This window comes from Ornithorhynchus anatinus, chromosome 5, assembly GCF_004115215.2.
Source record: "Ornithorhynchus anatinus isolate Pmale09 chromosome 5, mOrnAna1.pri.v4, whole genome shotgun sequence".
In the NCBI taxonomy this organism is placed as follows: Eukaryota; Metazoa; Chordata; class Mammalia; order Monotremata; family Ornithorhynchidae; genus Ornithorhynchus; species Ornithorhynchus anatinus.
The window spans coordinates 88,659,231-88,682,705 of NC_041732.1; positions in this window are offsets into that span (position 1 = coordinate 88,659,231).

The window sequence follows — 23,475 nt, forward strand, 5'->3', positions numbered from 1 at the left end:
TGTGAGAGAGGACTGTGTCCAACCTGACAACCTTGTATCTACCACAGTGCTTAGTATAGTGCCTGGCACAATGCTAAGCACTTAACAGATACCATAAAAAAAATACTCAACTGTTTTAATTCATACTACTCAAATTTGTTATAATTACCAACCATCTTCTCCAGCTCCTGGGACAATATTTAGTACAAACTGATGATTGAATGACTCGTATTGGAGATGTGAAAGACAGAATACAAAGCAGGCCGTTTCCTATTAATTAATTTCCAAATACTTGAAAACATGATATTATAATTTAAGTGTTTATAAGTTATCTTCTCTGCTTGCCTGCCCTCACTCACCATTCATCTACCTCCATCTCATCTCTGGAATGAAGCTCTACCTCCTGGGTCCTGGATGGTCTTACAAACACTAGCCTGCATATTGCTCAGTGCAGGCTGCAAGCAAGACTGCTGTGAAAGGCAGAGTGAAGAGATTTCCTCTGCCTGGCACACCTGTGACAGTGTGGACTTCACCATGTGACTTTCAGATCAAAGTCCTGCCCTCCCCTCTTCCCCCGTGCCATCACCACTGCCCAGCTGGCTCAGAAAGTCTGTCAACATTACAATTTAAAATTTTCATATATCAGGTCTGGCAATTCTATAAAGCATCACTGAATTGCTCAACTCAAAACATTAAGCATCATTAACATTTTGTAGAACAAAATATCCCAAATCATTATGGAACTGACTGCAAGCTCCTTGTGGGCAGAGAATTGCATCTACCAACTCTCTTATATTGCAATTTTCCAAATGCTTAGGACAGTACTCTGCACAAACTAAGCACTCAATAAATTGGTTTTTCAGAGCTCTCACTGGCATCCTGTAGCTCTGCTGGCTAAATTCAGGACCCCTCATTCTAATGTATATTTTTTTGGTTATTGGGGGGAATTATAGTTGTTACTGTGTTTCAACTGTTTTAGGATGCCTAAGAAAAATATTTTTAAAAGGATTGTTTGAAAAATTAAAGTTCACTGTATATACTGTCAATGATTACTGTGGATAGAGCACAGGTCCCGGAGTCAGAAAGTCATGGGTTAAAGTCCCAACTTTTCCACTTGTCTGCTGTGTGGCCTTGGTCAAGTCACTTCACTTCTCTGTGCCTAAGTTACCTCATCTGTAAAATGGATATTAAGACTTTGAGCCCCGTGCGGGATAGAGACTATGTCCAACACAATTTGCTTTTATCTACCCCAGCGCTTAATATAACATCTGGCACACAGTAAGCCCTGAATAAATACCACTTATGTTATCCCACCTCCACCTCATACTCATTAAGCTAAATCATTATCTTTGAGCCCCAAGTTTGTAGCAATTGGTGATGTCTCTCCATAAATCAGTCAATGGTTTGTTTTGAGCACTACTTTATCCATGATTTCCTCCACTAACAAAATCAAAAACATTAGATTAGAGGTCTTGAATTTGGCCAAAACAGCTACAGGATGCCTGTGGTAGATTTACCAAATCAATTTATCGAGTTTTTACTATGGGCGGAGCACTGACTAATCATTTAGGAGAGTACAGTATAGTTGGTAGACATGATCCCTTGCTCTAAAGGTGCTTACAGTCTAATGGAGGAACTTAGCAAGACCTGAATTTGCCATAGGGAAGTCTCACTCTCAGCCCCAGTCTAGTACTTAAAGGGATTACAGAAAACAGAGTTGGAAGATATGGACACAAACAATAGCATTACTAGACATAATTCATCACTTAAAATGAGGTGGAACTGAGGCACAAAGTGACTTTCCCAATGTCGCAGGGCAGGAAGTGGTGGAGCTGGGGTTAGAATTCAGTTACTGTAACATCCAGGCCCATGTTCTTTCCACTAGGCAACACGGCTTCTCAAGGCATTGTTTTAATAGGAAGCAGAAAAACCGAGAGACATAATACCGTTGCATTGTTTACATCCTAACTTGTACCGAGCACTTGCTGCTGTGTAATAACCAATCACATGTATTTATTGAGTGTTTACTGTGTGTAGAGCACTGTACTAAACACTCGGAAGAGTACAATATAACAGAGTTGGTGGACACATTCCCTACCTACAATGAGCTTACAGTCTAAAGGGGGAAGTGATGTTGATGATGCCCAGAAAGCTGTGTCTTGGCCTTCCGTGCAGTTTCTGACCACCCTCCAACCAATAAAACTTCAATCCCCAGTTTGAAATAAATAAATTGAAACCAGTATGAGACAGAATAGTCTAAGTGTTCAAGAGTCAAAAATAGAATCCAAGAAGCATTAGACCTACTGAAGATACCTGACTCTCTAATCAGTGTGACAGAAGAAGAATTGAAACTAGGAGACACTCTATTTAAGGACACCAAATCTAGAATTTGAGGGAGAAACATGTTCAAAATATCAGAAATAAGAAAGATTTTGCTACTAAAAGAAGGGAAGAGAACCAACCTATGAATTTCCAAGGAAGAGAAAGTCACAGTCAGACTCAGAGTATGTGTCAGCCTGTCACAAAATCCCTCATGGAAGTAATGGAAAATGAGGACAGGTAGAAAACCTGCTTCCAGACCCAGATGCTGACTGAACCATATTCTCTCTGAAAACAATTTCATACCTCCACATCCCAGTAGCACTTTCAAAATAGAAGCCATGCTCACTACTCAGTGGATATTTATTTAATGTGGTCTAAGATTGAGTCAGAACCCAACTGTATGGGTAAACATTCTCAAAGAGATGCAAATGAGGCAACTCAGTTCCCTTTTCAACCAGGAGACACTCAATGTAGTAGTCAGTCAGTAAGTCAGTTGTATTTAGTGAGCACTTACTGTGTGCAAAACACTGTGCTAAGCTCTTGAGAGAGTACAATATAACAGTAAACAGACACATTCCTTGCCCACAATGATCTTACAGTCTAAAGGACAAGCTTACAATTCAGAATTTACAGTCTTATTCCTGAGTCCATTGACATTCAGGTTCCTGTGGCCCCTTCATTCATTCATTCATTCATTCATTCATTCATATTTATTGAGCGCTTACTATGTGCAGAGCACTGTACTAAGTGCTTGGAATGTACAATAAGACAACAGATAGAGACAATCCCTGTCCAATGACAGACTCACAGTCTAATGGGGGAGACAGACAGCAGAGCAAAACAGAACAAAACAAGACAACATTATCAAGATAAATAGAATCAAGGGGATTTACACCTCATTAACAAAATAAATAGGGTAATAAATAATTTATACAAATGTGCACAGTGCTCAGGGGAGGGGAAGGGGGAAGGGGGAGAAGCAGAGGGTGTGGGAGGAGCAGAGGGAAAGGGGGACTCAGTCTGAGAAGGCCTCTTGGGGGAGGTGAGCTCTCAGTAGAGCTTTTAAGAGGGTAAGAGAGTTAGTTTGGCAGACGTGAAGAGGAAGGACATTCCAGGACAGCGGTAGGACGTGGGCCAGGGGTCAACGGTGGGATAGGCCCGAGTGGGGGGCAGTGAGAAGGTGAGCAGCAGAGGAGCGGAGTGTATGGGGTGGGCAGTAAAAAGAGAGAAGGGAGGTGAGGTAGGAGGGGGCAAGGTGATGGAGAGCTTTGAAGCCAAGAATGAGGAGTTTTTGTTTCGTGCAGAGGTTTTTAAGAAGGAGAGTGACATGCCCAGAGCATTTCTGTAGGAAGATGATCCGGGCAGCGGAATAAAGAATAGACTGGAATGGGGAGAGACAGGAGGACATTTTGAGTTTTGGGTGGCGGGCAGACATCCAAGTGAAGATGTCCTGGAGACAGGAAGAGACACGAGCCTGGAGGGAGGAGGAGAGAACCCCTTCAAAGTCCTACTGAAGGCTCACCTCTTCTAAGAGACCTTCCCAGACTAAGCCCCCCTTTTCTTCTGTTCCCCCATCCATCACCCTGATGACCTCCCTTTACTCTTTCCCTTCTCCTTGCTCCACAGAACTATTTACATGTTTTGGTGTTTGCCTCCCCCCTTCTAGACTGTAAGCCCAGTGTGGGCAGGGATTATCTCTCTTTATTGCTGAATTGCATTTTCCAAGCTCACAGTTCAGTGCTCTGCACACAGTAAGCACTCAATAGATATGATTGAAAGAATAATCGAATGAATGAGTGGTACCCTGTGGGCTGTTTGGAGTAGAGAGCAAGATCTATTAAAGAGTAAGAACTTCCTTCCTGCTGGGAGCCAGGATTTGAACCTGACAATCTCAGAGCTCCTATCAGGTATCAGGGAAGAAAGCAGTCTGCTTTGATCTGGATCACAGCACAGACAAGGTGGAGTGATGAGTCTTAGAGATACTGAGGAGACTAGGGGGGAGTCTACATTAGGTCAGCTGAGCCTGAAATGCTCCTGAAGACCTGAAAGTACATCAGGGTCATGGAACCGAGGTTCAAAATCACCTGTGGGGCCTTCTACCTTTGGACCAGGGGTCTTCTAGATCTCAGACTCACATCACACCCTCATATGAGCCTCAGTTCAAACAAGTTCAAACACAAACTCAAGACACTCTGTCAGAATTCACCATCCAGCTCAGAATGAGGAAGCAATAAGTTCACGGTTAGTTAGCTATCAGATTCCATCCACCACATTGTGACTTATCCTCCACCTTCACCCCTCCCAAATAGGAACCAGGTGTTAGAAGACAACATGACTTTAAGTGCTTTTACTCTGGCCTAATGATTTAGTTCACCCGAATTGAGTGGCTCAAAGAAGGAAAAAATACTACCTTCAATCTGCTAGCCCTCAGTTGGCATTTTTGCTCTGGTCTATTTCCTTATATCTCTTGAAATCCCACGGAGTCAATATCTTTCACTGTAGAAACACATATTTAAACCAGTAGACAAACAGATGGAAAAGACAAAAATGAGTTTAGAACAAAAAGGGTCACTGTTAACAGCTGAAAACATGAACCCCCAAACAGATGCCTTCTGATAATACAAAATGGGATCAGAACGGCTCATCTTCCTGCAGAAACGACCTGGGCATGTTACTCCCCTTCTCAAACACCTCCAGTGGTTGCCTATCAACCTCCGCTCCAAACAAAAACTCCTCACTCTAGGCTTCAAGGCTCTACATCACCTTGACCCTTCCTACCTCTCCTCCCTTCTCTCTTTCTACCGCCCACCCCGCACGCTCCGCTCCTCTGCCGCCCACCTCCTCACCGTCCCTCGGTCTCGCCTATCCCGCCGTCGACCCCTGGGCCACGTCCTCCTGCAGTCCTGGAATGCCCTCCCTCCTCACCTCCGCCAAACTAATTCTCCTCCCCTCTTCAAAACCCTACTTAAAACTCACCTCCTCCAAGAGGCTTTCCCAGACTGAGGTCCCCTTCTCCCTCTACTCCCTCTACCGCCCCCCCTTCACCTCTCCGCAGTTTAACCCTTTTTTCCCCTCATCTCCCTCTGCTCCTCCCCCTCTCCCTTCCCATCCCCTCGGCACTGTACTCGTCTGCTCAACTGTATATATTTACATTACCCTATTTATTTTGTTAATGAAATGTACATCACCTTGATTCTATTTAGTTGCCATTGTTTTTACGAGATGTTCTTCCCCTTGACTCTATTTATTGCCATTGTTCTTGTCTGTCCGTCTCCCCCGATTAGACTGCAAGCCCGTCAAATGGCAGGGACTGTCTCTATCCGTTGCTGACTTGTTCATTCCAAGCGCTTAGTACAGTGCTCTGCACATAGTAAGCGCTCAATAAATACTATTGAATGAATGAATCTTGTTAATCTAATCTTTCTCTCAGGACTTTGATATTACTGTTTTCAGTTCATTGAAGATTTCAAAATTAGGCATTTCAGGGAAAATGATCATTTTTCCCATTTCAGCCCTTGGATATCTGGGAAAAAGATACATCCTCCTAATTGAAGAGGAGAAGTCTGGAAAGATGATCTTTGTTTACCTTTCCACCTCCCCAATCCCTTGTTTTACACTCCTCTAAAATATAGTTTACAGATGATTGCTTTTTTGACATTTGAACCATAAATGAATAAATCTATTCTTGAGACATTTTTCATTTTACCAGGACTCCCTTTGGAAGCTTTAAGTGAAAAGAAGATGAAGGGGAACTCTTATTGTTATATTTCCCCAGAATCATACAGGGAAGAGAAAGTAAAAATTCTTGCCCAGGAAGAGTTGAAAGTCTACTTTTCTGGTTTGAGGCATCCATCATTAATGAAAAGTCACCGTGCTGTAAATAATTCCATTCTGCACTCGGGTCTCTAGAGATTCCCAGCTATTAAAAGGGTCTATGCTTTGGATGGCACGCAGAATCTTGCAAAGATGCAGGCAGATGAAATGAAAAAATGGGAGTGAATAGTTGTTCTGTGCATAAGGTTTTTATCTCTAGAGTCCTGAGTGCAAAGTCAGAGGGGTTTGGGTCACCAAAGAAAATGAGTTGAAAACTAACGTGAGCTCCCTGCAAATAACAATATTTGGAATGTAGCTGATTCAAATCTGAATGTGTCAGCAGCTCTGATACTGTTGTTTAAATACCAAAATTATTATTTAAGGAAAACAGATCTCCTATCAAACTGGTTCAGCTCAACAACAATCTCCTCCCCTCTCTGCACCCATGCCATCAAGACTCTCAACACCCCCTTCTCCAACCCCAGAAGGACTCACACTCCTGCATTTTTAACTTCTAGAATATTTGGAAGCCACAACTGTGGTTCTCACATTTTGATAACTGGACCCAAGGTCCCACTTCCCAAACTCTAGTGTCTGACAGTCCTTGTTATATTTATTGTCATCCTTGTTGTTCATATTTTTTATTTCCATGTTTCCTCAAGTGTTTGTCATCAACCCCCTCCTCACCCTTTACCCTTAGCTCATGAGCTCTTTAGGGACTTGAGATTACTTCTATATTTCACCAACCTGCTAATTTTCCAATGCTTAGCACAATAGCAACAGGTATACCAACTCTGCTATATTGTACTCTTCCAAGTGTTCAGTACAGTGATCTGCACACAGTAAGTGATCAGTAAATATGATCGATTGATTGAATGCTTTTCATAAAATAAGCATTTGATAAATACTGTTAGGTCTACATCTTCTATCTACTCTCAAGTGTATCCTGAGTTAATTTCTGGGCTTTGCTCTGCCGGAACCTCATTAATGAGAAAGGCAGTTAGCACACAGAAATTACTCAGCTTTTTATGCATTAACCTACCCCAGAAAAACTTCTTTTCTCCTCCAGTAATAACAGTAATAATAATAATTGTGGTATTTGTTAAGAGCTTACTTTGTGCGAGGCACTGTTCTAAGCACCTACGTGGATACAAGCAAACCAGTTCCTGTCCTACATAAGGCTCCCAATTTTGATTCCCATTTTACAGATGAGGTAACTAAGACAAGTGAAGTGACTTGTCCAAGGTCACATAGACAAGTGGTGGATCCAGAATTAGAACCCATGATCCTCTGACTCTCCGGCCTGTGCTCTATCTACTGTGCCATGCTGCTTCTCCAAGAGGTTTGGTCTCTTCTCCAAAAGACCTTCCCTGACTAAGCCCTCCTTTCCTTTTCTCCCTCTCTTCTGTGTCACCCTGATTTCTCCTTTTATCCATCCCCCCGGCCCAGCCTAACAGCACTCAGATACATATTTGTAATTTATTTATTCATTCATTCATATTAATGTCTGACTCCCCCACTAGACTATAATCTCACTGTGGGTAGGGAATGTGTGTATTGTTATATTGTACTTTTCCAAGTGCTTAGAATAATGCTTTGCACATGGTAAGTGCTCAGTGAATATGACTGAATGAATGAATGAATGGTCTCTGGAGCCAGCATTATTGAAGATAATAATAATAATAATAAGGTTATTTTTTAAGCACTTACTATGTGAGAGTTACTGTTCTAAGCACTGGGGTAGAATCAGGGTAATCAGATCGTCCCATATAGGGCTCACAGTTTTAATCCCCATTTTACAGATGAGGTAACTGAGGCACAGAGAAGTGAAGTGAATTGCCCAAAGCCACACAGCAGACAAGTGGTGGAGCAGGGATCAGAACCCACATCTTCTGACTCCCAAGGCCATGTTCTTTCCACCAAGTCATGCTGCTTCTCTTAGATTTTATTCACACTTCCAATCCCTCCTTCACCTACCTCTTACTGCTCCTGTTCACCACTAGCAGTGGATAGGTACAAGACACAAATTTAAATGATTGGAAAACAGAATAATAGCACTAATAATAATAATAACAATAGTGATAACCCTTATCCCATCCTCCCTTTGGCCTGGATTCCGCCTCCCCCCTGCCCCCCAATCAACAGACCACCACTCTCTCCACCTTCAAAGCCTTATTAAGATCACATCTCCTCCACGAGTGCTCTCCTGACTAAGCTTTCATTTCCCATACTCCCTGTACTTTCTGTCTCACCCTAGCACTTGGATTTATACCCTTAATTTACTCCACCCTCAGTCCCATAGAACTTTTGTATATGTCTGTACTGTATCTTAATGCCTGTCTTTCCTTCTAGACTGTAACCTCCTTGAGGTCAGAGAGCATATCTACCCAATCTATTACATTGTATTATCCCAAGTGCTTAGTACAGTGTTCTGTGCAGAGTAAATGCTCAGTAAATAAGATTGATTGATATTATAATGTTCCACTTACATTAGCTCAGCTAAAACAAATTTGACTAACACACTGTAGGAAAATAAGAGAGAGGCATTAATATCCACAGTTCCAGTTACAATATAAAATTAGTAATTTAAGCATTCATTTTCCACAGACTAGACTGTCTAATTATGAGAAACTAATCTGTATAATTATTATATTAAAGTCTCTATTCTGAAACAATGACAGTATAATAAGCGTGAATAGAGTTCTATATGCAAACTAAGTATTCATACAGAATTTCACTTTCTTGGCATGACTAACTTGAGTTACTAAATAACATATTAGGGACATTTAACATGTACACATTGATTTATGGTTGACTTTTTTTTACAATAACTAGATTAAAACTGACTTCTACTTCACTGCACACGTTGGTTAAAGTTTGATTTATTTTTTTTTTTTGTCATTTCAAAAACACACTGCTGGAAAGGTCTAAAAATGAGAAAATGCAATGAAGGGGAAGGCCTGTTCTTTGCTTAAGATTGCATTTAGGAAGTTTAATTTTTTTAAAAAATTAATATTCATGTGTTGTCCCTGTTCCAGACCTGAAACAGAGTTGCTTAGCCAAGAGGGCTACAAAAAAGATGATTTAACTGGGAATAAAACATGGAGATTTAGCCATAAAATTGCATTAACTGCTATTTGATTTGATGATTCATGGCATCTTTTCAGTGCCATTCTATGATTGCTTCAATTATAACTGGTGTTCAAAATGATGGGGTAAATGAGTAAACATCCCGATCAGAATTTTAGGTTGTTTGTTTATCAACACTACCTTGACAGTGAGGTAATGAGTTGGAATCACACATCCCTGGCAAGTAGCTCCTAAAACTGTCTTTGATGGGCCCCCATGATTTTACCTGTCTTCAGACTTCAGTCTGGTGATCTTGAAGATTGTCAGTCTGGAACATTTCTTTTCACACTGAACGACCTGTATTCTCTTAATGATGAGTGGCATATACCAACTGGACAACACAGAATTGCACTAACAGTAGGCTCTCGGGTGTTGGCTGAATTTTCCTTTAAAAGCAGAAAGGCACACAGATGGAGGCTAGCATGCAGTCTGACCCAAGAAAACTAGAACAGGCCTCGGCACAAACTCTGAAGAGAATGACTCCTCCAACTGATGTTTACTGGCATTCATTCAATCAATCAATCATTCATATTTATTGAGAGCAGAACCCTATACTAAGTGCTTGGAGAGTAAAGTACACTATAACAATATAACCACATGACACATTCCTTGCCCACAACAAGCTTATAATCTTTATAAACTATTCTAGTTAATAAAGCTTCAGTGAAAAGCTTTGTCAGTCACAACAAAATGTACTAAAAGCAGCTGCAACTTGGCCAGAACAATTGCTCTGCTTCTGATTATCCCTCTCCTAGCCATTTGTGCTTCTTTTTCCAAGTCCCTGATGCATTTGTGAGTGAATTTAGTGCTGCTTTGCCTCTCCCCAGTGCTTTGTACAGTGCCCTGTACACAGTAAGTGCTCAATAAATATGATTCATTGATTGATTTCTCTCTCCCCTTAGACTAGGAGCCCTAAATGGGACAAAGTCTGTGTCTCATCTGATTGTACTATATGATAATCACGGTACTTATTAAACACTTACTATGTGAAAAACACTGTTCTAAGTGCTGGGGTAGATACAAATCAATCAGGTTGGTTACAGTCTCTGTCCCACATGGGGTTCATGCTCTTAATCCCCATTTTACAGATGAGGTAACTGAGGTCCAGTGGCATTAATTGAGATACCCAAGTTCACCCAGCAGGCATGTGGTGGAGCCAGGATTAGAACCCAGGTACTTCTGACACACAGGTCCATGCTCTATCCACTAAGCCGTGCTCCTTCTCTATGTCTTGTGGACAGGGAACATATCTACTAATTCTGTCATATTGTTGTAATGTCCCAAGTACTTAATATTGTTCTGCACACTGAACACACTCAATAAATATGATTGATTGATTACCCCAGCACTTAACACTGGCACATAGTAAGTACTTAATAAATAAATTTAGAATTATGAATTGTAATTGTTTTAATGATATTTTTATTGATATATTATAGCACTTGCTAATAATGATGTTGCTGTTGCTGCTGAAAGTAATAATATATATGATAATAATAATAGGTAGTTTCATTTTATGAATAGTTCATTTGCCTCCCTGGAGAATAAGGAATGTGTTGTCAAAAATTATTTGTCTTATGCAAACTGTTAAATAACCCCAGTCATCAGTGACTAAATCTTATCAATATCCTAAAAAAAATTAGGCTGGTATAAATGCAGATTGACTTGAAACATGAACTAGAATCTCTATTCGTGAGCAGAGCTCCTAAAATATCCAGTCTCCTAACAATTGTATTGATTTGCCCAGTGTATTTGATGTATTTTGAGGTGATTCTTAAATGTCACCTAGGGATATCTGGGAACTTTTGCTCTGTTATAATTAGAGGTTCTTACTAAAGCCAGGAAGTACTGGGGAAAAAAAGATTCCCATATATAGGGATAGTTTAGGAATAGTAAGAGGATGGCCTACATTTTACTGTGAGCTATTCCAATTTTCATGTTATTCTCTGATACATTGGTGCCTTTCATAGCAAATGCATAAACCTGCTTCCCTGTGCCATTGAATTTAGAGATCTATCTAGCCTAAGTGGAAATAAAATCTAATCACATTCTCTGCTGCATGTGGGTGTATGGAAGTAGCAGCTCATTTGGTTGACAATATGGCTGCTCAAATAAAATTTAGTTACAGGCGGCTGGATATCACATTTACTATCTGGAAGCTTACCTCATTCATGCCAACCTTCAACAGGATGGCAACTATTTGAGAACCATAGATACCAAACTCCAGCTGAGCACTCTTCTTTATTGAGAACTAACGTGCTACCTTGATCAAGGCTTGGGAAAAGTTGTAGTCTTTGCTGTAGGAATGTAGAAATGAGGTGACCTGATGTCCTACCTTTCTGTCCCCTGAATCCTCTGGCAACCCAAAAAATGTGCTACTTTTGAATATAATAAACTTAAATGTGTAATCTTTTGGGTTAGTATTTTCCAAAGTGTACTGAGTTGCTAAGGGATAAATTTTTGAATTCCGTATACAATCCATAGGTAAAAAGTGTTTCTTATAAATATTCTTTCCAATAACATCTGTGTTATTATAACTATTTTTTTCACAGGTCTGTTGACCAAATCTATCTTACCTTCACAGGTTGTTTTGATTTTGGCTGTCTCTATTATGATATTATTGGAAGATTTTCTGGCCTATAAGGAGCTTTGAAAGGATACAATAACCAAACAAACAAAACAAACAAAAATATCTTATCTAATTCACTAAGCTCTGAGTTTAGTACAGTGCTCTGCACACGTTAAGCGCTCAATAAATGTGACTGAATGAATAAGTATATTGTAATGATAATAATAATGTGTAGTATTTGTTCAATCATTCATCCATTCATTCAATTGTATTTATTGAGTGCTTACTGTTTGCAGAACCCTGTACTAAACACTTGAGAGAGTACAGTACAACAATAAACAGACACATTTTTGCCCACAATGAGCTTACAGTCTAGAGGGCAGAAAACAGACATTAATATAAATAAATAAATTACAGATATGTACTTAAGTTCTGTGGGACTGGGAAAGGGGAAAAACAAAGGGAGCAAGTCAGAGTGACGCAGAAGGAAGTGAAAGAAGAGGAAAGGGAGGGCTAAGGCCTCTTGGAGATGATATGCCTTCAGTAAGGCTTTGATGGTGGGGAGAGTATTTTCTGTGGGATTTGAGGAGGGAGGGAATTCCAGACTGGAGGCAGGATGTGGTTAAGGAATTGGAGGCAATATAGATAAGATCGAGGCGCAGTCTATCTTGCCTCCGACCCCTTGCCCATATCCTGCCTCTGGCCTGGAATGCTGTCGCTCCTCAAATCTGATTGGCAATTACTCTCCCTGCTTGCTCAGTGCTTACTATGTGCTTACTATATGCCAGGCACTGTACTAAGCACTGGGGTAGAGACAAGCAACTCAGGTTGGATGCAGTCCCTGTCCTGCATGAAGGTCACAGCCTTAATTCCCATTTTACAGTTGAGGTAACTGAGGCACTTCAGAGGCTAAGTGACTTGCCCAAGGCCACACAGCAGACACGTGGCAGAGTCAGGATTAGAACCCCTGACCTTCTGACTCCCAGGGCCATGCTCTATCCACTACTCCATAAAATATACTATTTGGGAGGAGGAGGAAGGGAGAGAAAAAAGGCAGAAGGAAAATGAAATGATGGAGTTCCACATTAAGCAAGCTATAAAATCTGACCAATTCACTAATTGGTTTAGCATGCATGGATAATATCAATCAATCAATGATATTCTTTGAGCATTTATTGTGTGCAGAACACTGTACTAAGCACTGGAAGAGTTGGTAGACCCATTCCCAACCACAACGAATTTACAATCTAAAGGGGTAGATGGGCATCAATATAAATAAATAATTTACAGATATGTATATAAGTGCTTTGGGGTTGAGGGTGGGGTGACTATCAAGTGCTTAAAGGGTACAGATCCAAATGCCTAGTCATTGCAGGAAGTAGGGGGAATGAGGGTTTAGTCATGGAAGGCTTCCTGGAAGAGTCATAGTTCATTATGGGCAGGGAATGCCTCTACCCACTCGGCTATATGGTACACTCCCAAGTACTTAGTACAATGTTTTGCACATGATAAGTGCTCAGTAGCTATGATTGATTGATTGACTGATGTAATTTCAGTAGGGCTTCGAAGGAGGGGTTAGTGGTGGTCTGTTGGATATAAAGGGTGAGGGAGTCATAGGCCACAGGGAGGACAAGGCCAAGGGGTCAGCAGTGGGCTTAATGAGATCGAAATACAGTGAGTAGTTTGGAATTGGAAGAGTGATGTGTATGGGCTTGAGAAGCAGCGTGGCTCAGTGGAAAGAGCCCAGATGTGGGAGTCAGAGGTCATGGGTTCTAATCCCAGCTCTGCCACCTGTCAGCTGTGTGACTGTGGGCAAGTCACTTAACTTCTCTGTGCAACATCTCTGTGCCTCAGTTACCTCATCTGTAAGATGGGGATAACTGTGAGCCTCACGTGGGACAACATGATTATCCTGTATCTACCCCAGCGCTTAGAACAGTGCTCTGCACATAGTAAGCGCTTAACAAACACCAACATTATTATTATTATTATTATGGGCTGGAATTTAGGAGGAAATCAGCAAAAGAAGGTAAGAGGCTAGAGCTGATTGAGTATTTTACAGTAGATGGTAAGGAGTTTCTCTTTAATGCAGAGGTGGATTGGTAACCACTGGAGGTACTTGAGGAGTGGAGACCTGTGGACTGAGCACTGTACTAAGTGCTTGAGAATGTATGATACAATAGAGTTCATAGGCATGATCCTGCCTCCTAGAAAGTTTCAGTCTACAGGGAGAAACAGACATTAAAATAAATTATGGAGAGGAAACAGATACAGTACGATATGTACCTATGTGCTGTGGGTCTGGGATGAATATCAAAATGCTTAAAGGATTCACAACCAAATGAACCAGTAATGCAGAGGGGAAGACTGATGGGAAAATGAGGGCCAGGTCAGAGAAGACCTCTTGTAGAAGATAAAATTTTACGAGGCTGTTAAAGGTGTGGAGAGTGGGGGTCTGTTGTATATGAAAGGAGGGGGGTGTTGCAGGCTGGGGAAGGGTATGGCAAGGGGCCAGGGGTGAAATAGATGAGATAGAGGTACAGAAAATCAGAAGGTGGTAGAAAAGCGAAGTGTGTGGGTTGGTTTGTAGTAGATCAGTAAGGTAATGTAGGAAGGAAAGAGCTGAATGGGAGAGTCTGGAGGGATTGAATCTGAAATATGTGATCCCTCAGAGACACAGAGGAATTAGTCAACAGAGCAAGGACACCAGGCCACTTTCAGGAAAGTAGAAAGGGTCTTGGGGAAGGAAAATGCATCAGAAGAAAAGATAATTGGTATTCTTTCGTATTTGTCTCCTTTTGACCTTTTCAATTTATCTATTCAAAGTCCCAGTAATGCTCCAACCTCTGTGTCTGCCCTGGACACAGTTGAGGGGTGCTGGAGAGATGTGTCTGCTGGAGAAGTGATGGGAGGGGAAGGAAAATAACATTCTTCTGAGCGTCCTGCTGCCCATCTTTAGAGAGGGGTTGGCTGACAATTTTGAATGATGTTCTTGCTATTTGTTCATAAACCTTTGAGAGCCAAGGGCCCCTGTTGATGATCTAAGGGTTAGATGAATTGAAGATTGCTTACTGGGGCCTCCAATTGTTGCCCACTCCTGAAAGGGAAAGCCAAAGACTTTTAGGACCCTGTGGATATTATTGGACATCTGAGCCCTCCTGAGTTGGTTCCAGGTGCAAACTTTGGCTGAGTAAAGGGCTGAAGAGACTCTATCACAGCCATAGAGTGATCAGCACAAGGAGGCAAGCATGACTTTTGAACGCAGACATACTGCAAAGTTCAGACTTTTTACACACAGGACCCATGTACAACAGAAGTGACTCATGCACTGTGTCAGTGCTGTGCTCTAGCACCATGATGCAGTGGACAGTTGCCATGGTAACCACTGTGGTCTTTGACCCCCTGCCACTGGACCACCAGCCACACTGACTCCCCGGGAATCCGTACCTACTCTCATCCACATGATTGTAGACAATACAACTCATTCTGATGGCCACCACCCTGGCAGGAAATAGAAAATCAGCCACAGCATGAGGCCAGTCAGTCAGTTCATTCATTCATTCAACAGTATATATTGAGAGCTTACTATGTGCAGAGCACTGTACTAAGTGCTTGGAATGTACAAGTCAGCAACAGATAGAGACAGTCCCTGCCCTTTGACGGGCTTACAGTCTAATCGGGGGAGACAGGGAGACAAGAACAATGGCAATAAATAGAGTCAAGGGGAAGAACATCTCATAAAAGCAATGGCAACTAAATAGAATCAGGGTGATGTACATCTCATTAAATAAAATAAACAAAATAAATAGGGTGGTGAAGATATATACAGTTGAGCGGACGAGTACAGTGCTGAGGGGGTGGGACGGGGGAGGAGGAGAGGGAAAGGGGAGAGAAGAGGGTGTAGATGCAGAGAGGTGAAGGGGGGGTAGAGGGAGCAGAGGGAAAAAGAGGGGAGCTCAGTCTGGGACGGCCTCTTGGAGGAGGTGAGTTTTAAGTAGGGATTTGAAGAGGGGAAGAGAATTAGATTGTCTGAGGTGAGGAGGGAGGGTATTCCAGGACCATGGGAGGATGTGGCCCAGGGGTCGACAGCAGGATAGGCGAGACCGAGGGACGGTGAGGAAGCGGGCGGCAGAGGAGCAGAGCATGCCGGGTGGGCAGTAGAAAGAGAGAAGGGAGGAGAGGTAGGAAGGGGCAAGGTGATGTAGAGCCTTGAAGCCTAGAGCGAGGAGTTTTTGTTTGGAGTGGAGGTTGATAGGCAACCACTGGAGGTGTTTAAGAAGGGGAGTGACATGCCCAGATCATTTCTGCAGGAAGATGAGCCGGGCAGCGGAGTGAAGAATAGACTGGAGTGGGGCAAGAGAGGAGGAAGGGAGATCGGAGAGAAGGCTGACACAGTAGTCTAGCCGAGATATAACGAGAGCCTGTAGCAGTAAGGTAGCTGTTTGGGTGGAGAGGAAAGGGTGGATCTTGGCGATATTGTAAAGGTGAGACCGGTAAGTCTTGGTAACGGATCGGATGTGTGGGGTGAATGAGAGAGACGAGTCAAAGATGACACTGAGGTTGCGGGCCTGAGAAACGGGGAGTGGTCGTACCATCCACGGTGATAGGGAAGTCTGGGAAAGGACCGGGCTTGGGAGGAAAGATGAGGAGCTCAGTCTTGCTCATTTTGAGCTTTAGGTGGCGGGCCCACATCCAGGTGGAGACATCCTGGAGGCAGGAGGAGATGCGAGCCTGAAGGGAAGGGGAGAGGATAGCGGCAGAGATGTAGATCTGCATGTCATCTGCGTAGAGATGGTAGTCAAAGCCGTGAGAGCGAATAAGTTCACCGAGGGAGTGAGTGTAAATGGAGAACAGAAGAGGACCAAGAACTGACCCTTGAGGAACTCCAACAGTTAAAGGATGGGAGGGGGAGGAGGCACCTGCGAAGGAGACCGAGAATGACCGGCCAGAGAAATAAGAGGAGAGCCAGGAGAGGATGGAGTCCGTGAAGCCAAGGTGAGATAAGGTGTGGAGAAGGAGGGGATGGTCGACTGTGTCAAAGGTAGCTGAGAGGTCAAGGAGGATTAGAATGGAGTAGGAACCATTGGATTTGGCAAGAAGGAGGTCATGGGTGACCTTAGAGAGAGCAGTCTCGGTAGAGTGGAGGGGATGGAAGCCAGATTGGAGGGGGTCCAGGAGAGAATGGGAGTTAAGCAATTCTAAGCAGCGAGTGTAGACTACTCGTTCTAGGATTTACTGAATTCAGGTGTATTTACTTAATGCTTATTGTGTGCTGACCCCTGTAGTAAGCGCTTGGGAGAGTACAAAATAACACTAAACGGACACATTCCCTGCCTACAACAAGATTACTGTCTAGAGCCCTCCATAGAACCTCAGGAAGACAAGTAGCTCCCAAAGTGGTTTCTTTGGCTATCGCTATGCTTGGACTTTGAGCCACAAAGAGCCTGAAATTCTCCTCCTCTAGCCACAGCACCCGCCCAGTTTTGTTTTTTATTTAGAGAAGCAGCATGGTGTAATGGATAGAACACAGGGTGGGAGTCAGAAGGTCACAGGTTCTAATCCCAGCTCTTCCACTTGTCTGCGGTATGACCTTGGGCAAGTAATTTAACTTCTCTGTACTTCAGCTACTTCATCTGCAAAATGGGGATTAAGACTGTGATCCCCATGTAGAACAGGGACTGTGTCCAATCTGATTACCTTGTATCAATCCCAGCTCTTAGAAGGGTTCTTGGCACAGAGGAAGCTCTTCACAAATACCATTATTATTATTATTATTGTCATTATTATTATTTATTTGGTTTTGTTTTTATGTTCCTTTGTGTGCCTACCAACTGTTATTTTGTACTCCTAAGCTCTTAGTTCAATACCCTACACACAGTCAAGCATTCAGTAAATATGATTGATTGACTGATGGATGGCTTTAATGTTTTATTGCTTCACCACCCTTTACATATGTCACATGTTCCTTCCCCAACCTCATAGTCTTAGATTATAAGTCTTCTAAGGGCCAGGAACTGTGTACAATTCCCAACTGTGTATGGTCTCCCAGTGCTTCATTGCAGTGCTCTGCAGAGAGTAAGTGTTCAATAAATACTATTACTATTATTACTACTGTTATTCATTCATTCAATCGTATTTATTGAGCGCTTATTGTGTGCAGTGCACTGTACTAAGTGCTTGGGAAGTACAATTCGGCAACAGGTAGAGACAATCCCTACCCAACAATGAGCTCACCGTCCGAAGGGGGAGACAGATAACAAAACAAGTAGAGAGGCATCAATAGCATCGAAATAAATAGAATTACAGATAAATACACAAATATGATAAATAGTCATCATCTATTCTCTATCACTACTATTACTACTTTACATGACTGCTGCTGGATCTAGCCACCTCCCGAGCGGTTCTTCAGTCAGAAAACTTCACCACTGATGATGTAGCCCCACCAAACAGGATGAAGACTAGAAATCAGTTCTCCAAATTCCCAAAGTGGCACTCTTTCCACCGGCATAACATCAGGGCTAAATACCAACAAATAATATCCTGCTCAAATATGCTATTAGCAAAACACAACTGAACAGTGTGAATTGGTTGGTAAAATTGAATTGGTGGTAACAATTGTAAGGAATAATTGCAGTTGAAATAACCATTATTATTGGAAACACTAGATTAAAACAGTTTATACCTATGTTTGTAGGCAAGTGGACAATTGAGTAATTACCCATATAATTGAAGTAGAACAACAATCTAGATGAACTGGATCTACGAGAAGCAGCATGTTATAGTGAATAGAGTACAGGTTGGGGAGTCAGAAGGTCATGGGTATTAATCCCACCTCTGCTACTTGTCTGATGTGGGACCTTGGGCAAGTCCCTACATTTCTCTGTGTCTCAGTTACCTCATATTTAAAATGGAGACTGAGACTGTGAGCCCCACATGGGACAGGGACTGTGTCCAACACGATTTGCTTGTCTCCACCCTAGTGCTTAGTACAGTGCCAAGCAAACAGTAAGCACTTAACAAGTACACAATTATTATTACTATTATTGAATACTCACTTTTTCCTCAATGCCATTTGATCAAAATCAAGAGGATAATTGCACCAAGTCATTTCTGCATATTTTGGCTAGATCTAGACTTAGGTTCTTTTTTTTTCTTTACTTTGGTAAAAGGAAATGTAAAAGGTTGCCTATAGTATCCAAGAAGATGCACCAAGGAGTGTGTGTATGACTAAAAAGCTTAATGAGTAACAATACCATCCCAGCCATATTATGTTAGAAGCAGCGTGGCTTAGTGGAAAGAGCCTGGGCTTGGGAGTCCGAGTTTGTGGGTTCTGATCCCAGCTCCATCACTTGTCAGCTGTGTGACTTCAGGCAAGTTACTTAACTATTCTGGGTCTCAGTTACCTCATCTGTAAAATGGGGATTAAGACTGTGAGCCCCACGTGGGACAACCTGATTACTTTGTGTCTCTCCCAGCACTTAGAAGAGTGCTTGGCACATAGTAAGTGCTTAACAGATTAGACTGTACAATCTAATTAGACCTTACAGACTGTAATTAGACTAATTACAGTCAATTAGACTGTAAGCCCATCAAAGGGCAGGGACTGTCTCTATCTGTTACCGATTTGTACATTCCAAGAGCTTAGTACAGTGTTCTGCACATAGTAAGTGCTCAATAAATACTACTGAATGAATGAACAGATACCATCATTATTATATTATGTGTACAAAAAGGTTGTCCTTTTTTGTGTTGGCAGGTGTGATGTTTGCAGGGCCTGGAATTGTTTTTCCTTTGCCTCTTTTTATAAGGTTACTTATAGTCAGCCTTTAAACTCTGGCTGATTCAGTGAAGCAGTTTACAATCACTTGCACATCTTCTTATATATGTGTGCCCCTAGGGTGCCATCATCTGCATACAGCAATTCTTGAATGACTATCTCTAAGTCTTTGGATGATACTAGAAGTCTGTTGGAAGAGAATCCCAAAGGTGTAGAAGTGTACTCTAACACATAACCTGAGCCTCTTATTGCCATTTCCAGCCTCGCTGCATAAAATGCATTGAACAGAACTGGGATGACTGTGCATCTCCATTGGTGTTGGGAATGATATCGGATAGGGCATGCTCGGATCTGACCTGGTCAGCCACGTTATCATGAACCAGTCCAGAACCTTGATGCACTTTTCAGGACAGCTAAATGTGATAAGCACTGTGAGCCCCATCTCGACACAGGTCCCTGGCCCACATCCTGCCTCTGGCCTGGATCACCCTCCCTCTTCAATTCAACAGACAATTACTCTTCCCCCTTCAAAGCCTTGTTGAAGGCACATCTCCTCCAAGAGGCCTTCCCTGACTAGGGTCCCCCTTTCCTCTTCTCCCACTCTCTTCTGTGGCACCCTGATTTTCTCCCTTTGTCTTCCTCCTTCCCAGCCCCACAGCACTTATGTACATATCTGCACTTTCTTTATTTGTACTGATATCTGTCTCCCCCCTCTGGACTGTGAGCTCCTTGTGGGCAGAGTATTTCTGTTTATTGTTGTATTGTACTCTCCCAAGGGCTTAGTACAGTGCTCTACACCCAGTAAACACTCAATAAATAAGGTTGAAAGAATGAGTGTGGGACATGATTACCTTGTATCTACCCCAGCTCTTAGTATAGTGCTTGGCATTTGGTAAGCACTTAATAAATACCACAATTATTATTATTACTGAAGTTATCAGATTATTTCATAAGGTGTAATAAAAATTGTAGGCATCTTTGTACTGATTCCTGAATTTTTTCTGCATGTGACACACAGCAAAATCCTGTCTGCTACACCCCTGCTGTGGAGACACTGCTGAAACAAATTTAAAAAGACAGAATTTGAGCCTTTCCATTAAGTACCTAAACATCAGAGGGATTAGTTTCATTTCCCAACCTGTTATGGTTTACTAAGAATTTAGTATATTATATATTCTCCAAATTACACCATAAAATGATACTGATCACCTGATTTTCAGAAAAAAATCGCTCGGCTCACAGTGTCTGAACCTTTACCCAACAGGATTCTGTTCCCAAATCCCTTCTATTTTACTACCGACCCTTAGCTCACATCCTGCCTCTTGCCTGGAACTCCACCCCCCTTCATATCTGACAACCATCACTCTCCTAACCTTCAAAGCCTCATTAAAATCACATCTCATCGAAGAGGCTTTTCATGACTAAGACCTAATTTTTCCTACTCCCTCTCCCTTCTGCATCGCTCTTGCATTTGGATTTGTACTCTTTTTCCACCCCACCCTCGGCCCCACAGCACTTATGTATTCATAATTTATGTTAATATTTGCTCCCCTCTCTGGCCTGCAAACTACTTGTGGACAGGGAATGGGATACTGTACTCTCCCAAGTGCTTAGCCCAGTGCTCTGCACAGAGGACATGCTTAATAATTATATGATTGGTTGATTGATTTATTATCCTGTCAATTTCAAAATCCTTCTCCTCTTCTAGACTGTAAGCTCCTTGTGGATATGGGGTATGTCTTCCAACTCTGTGGTATTGTATTCTCTCAGAAAATTATTACTGTGCTGCACAAAGTGAGTGCTCAGTAAACTTCACTGGTTGACTGATTGACTCTTCTGACTGTTTGTTTACATAGGGCAAACATGCATTGAAATAGGTGGAACCTGTAGACTGTAAACTCCTTGTGGGCAGGGATCAAGTTTACTAACTCAGTGGAATTGTACAGTGAATACAGTACTCTGCACATGATATGCACTCAATAAATACCACTTATGGCTCATAAAAAAAGTTTTGCACTAAGCCAAAGACAAGTTATATTCATTTGTCCTTTAACATTTGTTAACAAAGTTCAATAAATATAATTGTAAGGTATATTATCAAATCATTGCCAGTTAGCCCAATTTCAGAAATAGTTTAATGATTTTCAAGGCAGACTGAAATTGTGCCTCTTATATACAGGCTCTTCCTGAATCTGCATACTTGGGGCTTATTGTTTTAACACTGCTTCTATCCAGGGCTGGAATGCCTGGACTTCTTTGTCTAGGCCTGGCTCCTGGCTGTCTCAGGAAACCCTTTATTCCTTTAGAAACAGAGTCCTAAGAAAAGTATCATGTTTCCCAAGGACATTTTGACCACACTGTAGAATGGCCCTCTTACATTATGTTCCATGTGGTTGCCCAAGACCCTTTACATCAATCAATGGTATTTAATGAGCACTTATTATGTGCAGAGCTTAAGCAAACAATTAAAGAAGGTTGTGTTATTATTAAATTTCCCTTTACACTACCAATTAACAGACCAACAAAACTCCCCAATTCTCTTCTGGGTGGAAATAAGCCAGACAGCCAGAATAACAAGATGCATGTAAGAGGAAGCTAGAGGAAAGGAAAAGGAGTGCCTAATGCAGAAGGCAATCAGGCTATCCATCAATGGTACATCGTAAGCATCCAAAATATTAGTGTGTCTTTCTGAAAGTGGACAACAATCTCATGTTCTGGAGCACATGTGTTCCCATGAGAAAATAAAAATATCAATCAATGGCATTTATTGAACCCTTACTGGATGCAGCACATGGTTCTAAGTACTTAGCAGCCTGACTTAGTGGAAAGAGCAGGGGCTTGTGAGTCAGAGGACCTGAGTTCTAATCCCTCCTCTGCCACTTGTCTGGTGTGTGACTTTGGGGAAGTCACTTAACTTCTTTGTGCCTCAGTTACCTCATCTGTAAAATGGGGATTCAATCTGTGAGCCCCACTTGGGACAAGCTGATCACCTTGTATCCGCTCAGTGCTTAGAACAGTGCTTTGCAAATAGTAAGACCTTAACAAATACCACTATTATTATTATTTAATAGTATATAGCAGGTATAAATTACTGTAACTTCATAAAAGGGGGTACAGGGGGAAAGGTCAAAATAGCATGGTTGTAAAGTGGATTTTGAAGTGCCTTGTACTAATCTCTTATAAATTTCTGACCATTTTGCACTGCTGAATGAAACCAAATAGAGGGGCATCTTTGAGGTGGTTAGAGTCTGCTGGAGGTGAACTCCTTTCAGTCACAATTTCTGTTTAATTCCACTCCCTCAGAAGTCACTTTAGAATATCCCATATAGGTTGATCATACTGCCCATTTGGACACGTTGGTGTTTTTGAGAGTTTTCTCATTATTTGTCTTTTCGTTTCACATCCACATATCATCCAAATGTTGATGATGCAACAGCCACTCCATTACTTTAATCATCTCTTGGACGCTGCCCAGTAGAAATCTTGTCAAATGTGGCATGATTGTGTGGGGTACATCTTTTAAGCTCTTTATGAATGTTGCTAAGTTCTTTCCACAGTGATAATGTCTTAATATTAATGGAAATCTCCAAAGAGTAATACTGTGCAGACTTTTCCATTTCAGCGATCAGTAAGTTACAAAACAAAATAGATAAGCTATATCAATCTTTCGTTTTAGATATCTGTATATTAGCATCAAGTTCGTGTGATGGTTCATCTATTTGTAAAATTTCTTTAGCATTTTTTTTCTTTATAAGACAATATTTTTATGTTTCTACTCTTGCAATGGAAATTGTGATGCTTTCTTCAACACAGCTGAGTTGTGATTCCATTACTATTGTTAAATGTATAACTGAGACACACTCCACAAATCTCCTGCCTAGAT